General features: G+C 45.2%; 1 long non-coding RNA gene across 1 annotated transcript; it reads right to left on the bottom strand.

The window, feature by feature from the left end:
* Positions 1-673: 673 nt before the first annotated feature.
* On the bottom strand, positions 674-2,937 carry LOC149347958 (uncharacterized). Its single transcript, XR_016292225.1, has 4 exons — positions 2,646-2,937; positions 1,845-1,929; positions 1,237-1,364; positions 674-811 (listed from the first exon to the last, which is right to left on the bottom strand). It is a non-coding gene; the product is annotated as an uncharacterized LOC149347958 (long non-coding RNA).
* Between the last annotated feature and the right edge of the window lie 1,591 nt (positions 2,938-4,528).

The following is a 4,528-nucleotide window of genomic DNA, read 5'->3' as shown; positions in this document are numbered from 1 at the left end:
TATGCAATACAGCGTGCTCGCTTAGTGTGGTGTTCAGCGGCCCATTTGCCTGACGTACATTTCACCACACGATAGTGGCGTATCCTTCACCACACCACACTAACAGTCAGTATAACGTTCTTGATCGTTTGTGTCACATAGGGGGCATAATTGTTCGTCATTGTTGACATGTCAGCGCATAGCACTTAACTTGGCGCGCGGGTGTGTCAACAATGACGAACCATTAAGCACCATCAAGAACTGACTGTCAGTGAGGTGTGGTGTATGATATGGCAGTATCTTGTGGTGAATGTATGTGAGGCAAACAAGCCACTGTCTGAACACCACACTAAGCGAGCATGCCATGTTGCATAAAACAGGCAGCAATATAATCATACACTGCAAGAACTGCCCCTTAAAAAAACTGCGTACCTTTCCTGGACCACACAAGTCTCATTAAGAAATACAAAACAAAGAAAGCAACGAAAATCTTTGAGGCGCTACCATTCACCCGAGAGGCCAGAGCTGCGTCAGCAAGCCATCCACAAAACCGCGAGAAAAAGAAATATGCTATTTCTCATTTCGACCTGCGCAAAGCACCTACAATAACTGCACTTTCTTTATCTAGGTTGTCTAAAATGCCTAGCGTTTTGTTGTTTTTCATACCTTTCCCAGCTGTATATGTTTCGCTTCTGGCGGAATAAAATCGAGTTGCTAGTCAGTCCGTTGTGTCGCCGTGCTCTTTCTCATCACATGTTCTATGGCGTTTTTCTGTCTGAAATTCTTGAAATGGTGGTTAGGCGTCATCCAGCGGGGCCTGTGCACTGGAGGCCTGTAAATAGAGCAATGCATATACATATAGTGTCAAGCAGTAGTGATGTCACAATTAACACGAATGCCACAAATATAGAAAATGTTAAAATGGGTGCCTATGAAGGAAACCATGTTCATCAATGTAATCACGGCTTCGAAAAAGTAACTCAGCAGCAGCAATGCAGGCAAGCACCTTGCAGTTGAAATAATGACTGTCGGTATAGCTCAGGATATTCATATCCAAACATGGCAACTTGTGAAAACTGATAGCTGGTGCATGCTACACGTGTGCACACACTGCGTTTAAAGTGGTCATCTTCCAAACAAAGTGGGCAGCACAATGCACAGGGATATAAGCTTTGGCAATACGAGATGAAATGCAAATGTGTGTCCTGTTAGTTTTTACAGTGTACATAAAACTTGACCTTGAAATATGTAGCTTACCTCCTGCTTCTTGACACGCCTCTCCTCCTTAAGCTTCAAACGGCATGAAGCGTGCTGAAGCCACTTTTTAATGTGACCTTCAATTTCGCACACTGTAGTTGTGAACAGCTTGTTGGACTTCACGGCATCTGTAATGAATGAACAGTCGAAATATTGCAGCTCATCTGTTTCCTCTTGTTTCATCAACACTATTCAGAAGGGTAGCGGATCGGGCTAGTTGGTGCAGTTTTGACATTTTTCAAAGCGCTAAAACAACAAGGACGCAGAGGGAACAGACAGGGACGAGCGCTACTTCCAACTGTTTATTTCGTAAAACCGCAAGTGCTTCAAACAGTTCTCGAATGCTTTTATGACACGGCAGTAAACTGCATGTGTGAGATTACACAGTATAGCTGCCGAGACTAACAGGACCAAGAAGATAAGTGCACGATTACGTTGATACCCTGAGCAAGGCGAGTTCTTTTTTTGACAATGAAATAGACGGTGAGCTTACACAAGTGCTACCCAGTAAGCTCACCGCCTATTTCATTGTCAACAAAAGAACTCGCCTTGCTCAGGGTATTCATGGTTGGCTGGGTAAGAATGAAGCACGAAAAACAGTTTCATACCAGCTCTTTGTCTTGATGGAGCAAATGCAGCTAGTGAGTGACAACATACAGACAGCCTCTTTTCTGAACATGCTCTCCAAAATACCTGAAAATGAACAGGAGAGAAGAATGGTCACACCCAGTTGCATTACAGGTTTACAATTTGCAACTCTCATTTTATATAATGTAACCCCGTAATGGGGCACACGAACAGTAGCAAGAATTTTCACAGCACTACTTGCATTGACACACTGCAATAACAAGAAATTTTCAGCAAAAGTTATAGAAACCACAAGCTGAAAGCAAAAATAGTCAAGAACCAAATATCATGAAGTGAGCAACAACTGAAATAGGAGAAAATTACAAGTAAGAAAGAACCCACAAAGGTTTTTTAAAAGCACAAAGATGAAAAAGCAATGTCAGACCGCAAAAGGCAAATTTAAACAGAAGAGCTTGACTTAAAACAAAGCCCATTTAGTTTTGAAGAGAAGAGCAGCAACGAAAGGGGACCTGTTAGCAAATTTTACACCAACACAAGATCTGCCAAAACTGTCTTCTTGAGCCGCCGGAGACTGGAAACTGTCTACCTTTGTAGTGAGGGTCATAGCATGCCAGGCGGCCGCCACAGGCATTCCCGCGCCACTACTGTACCATGTCTCCACTTCGGGGACAAATCCAGTTAACTAAACGCCACGCATTTTTAAGCTATCTATGCACTCCACGAACCGACAAACCGGCTGGTGAAATCGCTAGCACGAAAACTGCACAATGGCACAAACGAACACTAACACTTGTTTGAAAGAAAAGTGTGCAAAAACTCACCATTATTGCCGTCCTTCACGTAGTCCCCCAGTACACTGCACAATGCTGGCACAGGACGGTGTACGCCGCGCACAAGCTTGCCGCCACAACGAAGAAAATGTGAACACGCGAAAAAATAAAATGGGCAAAGGAACGCTGAAAGGAACCAAGAAAACATCGCTTCGCGGCCGCCGCGGCTAATGATGATGCCCATGGCCGTTGGGCTGCCTAATGTCAATAGAGTTCTAGTTACGGTTCTGGTTTGAAATTCGCGGCGTTTGTGGCTTTCAGTCTAACTTGAGAAGTTTCTTCAAATAATCGTGCTGCACATGCATTTGCTTGCATAAAATAAAATCAAAGCATGTAATTGCTGACTGCTTAAATAATTCATTCCTGAAAACTTCAGATTGCGAAAGCAAGAAAAATTAAAATCTAAAGGCAACATAATTTTAATGTGTTTCCTGGTAAGCTGTTTGCACATTTCCAAATCTTCCACTGTGCTGAAAGAAAAACATGTATGAATGTCATCTGAATATCCACTAACTGATATCTGAATCCGATAGTCCTCTCAATATGCAGAGGATATCATACATAGACATTGGACGTTAGGACCATTAGTGGACATCCTCTGCATATTCATGGTTTGCTGGGTAATGTTCCGTGATCTCATGGTATGAAATTAGGCTATCTTTCATGTCTATGCGGGAGGGCTGCTCTGCGGCCGCCCGGTGATAGAGAGCTCGGGCAAGCTCGTGTGCAGCCTCATTTCCTGCAATAGACTCATGCGCTGGGATCCATATTATCTCTATGTTACGTTCTATCGGCCTCACCTCGAGGACGTGTTTGGCCTCTTCCGAGATTCTTCCTTTCGCGAAGTTTCTTACTGCAGTTTTGCTGTCACTTAAAATCGTCGTGGCCTTGGTACCGACGCAAGCGAGCGCTATCGCCAACTCTTCCGCCGCATTGGCATCTCTCGTGCGGCTCGAAGCCGCTACCGTTGGTACTCCTGCCCCGTCGACCACAGCGGATACAGCCGCCCCGTGCTGTCCGCACGCCGCGTCTACGTACGCCACCTGGTCTGCCGGTCGCTCCTTCATCTTCCTCTCGTAGGCCTTAGCCCTATGTTCTCGCCTTTCCTTGTTATACACGGGGTGCATGTTCCGCGGCATAGGTGGGACGCATATCTTGGCCCTGATTCCTGCCGGGATGTTTACCATCTTGTGCGTGCTACTTTCTGGCCGGATTCCTACCCATTCGAGTATTGTCCTGCCCGTTTCAGACTGGCCGAGCCGTTCTAATTGGGATATCCTCACCCCCTCTGCCAGCTCAACCCATCTGTTGTGTACCCCCATTTTTTCAAGCCGCTCCGTCGACGTAGATATCGGAAGTCCCAGAGCTCGCTTGGCGCATTTCCTCAATATTCTATCTACCTTCTCTATTTCTGCCTTGTTCATGTTTAGGTACGGCGTCGCGTAGCAGATTCGACTTATTACGTACGCCTGCGACATTCTCAGGAGATTCCTTTCTTTTAGTCCTCGCCCTTTTACCGCTACCCTCCTGAATATGCCTACCACTTGGTCTGCATATGTGGCTAATTTCTTTATGGTTAGAGCGAAACAAAACTGCGCGAAGAAGACGGGACAAAAGAAAGGCACGAATACACACACACAAAGCGCAGACTTCCAACTGACTTTATTTTGTAAAAGCAGGGTGCTTATAAAGGCAATCACAGCAAACTAGGAGACAAGCAGAAGCAACGCGCGAACGGCAATGACAAAGTCAACAATACCACGTGTGATTACGACGCATGAAAAGTTCGAATGTGACCATCTAAGAAATTGATTTCTTGACATGAAAGAGATAAAGAAGGGGCGCTAACACACTTATCACCCCTTTTAGAAATG

Source organism: Amblyomma mixtum, chromosome 4 (genome assembly GCF_055824585.1).
Source record: "Amblyomma mixtum isolate Tamu chromosome 4, ASM5582458v1, whole genome shotgun sequence".
NCBI classification, from domain to species: Eukaryota; Metazoa; Arthropoda; class Arachnida; order Ixodida; family Ixodidae; genus Amblyomma; species Amblyomma mixtum.
This window is presented reverse-complemented; position numbering and strand designations above follow the sequence as displayed.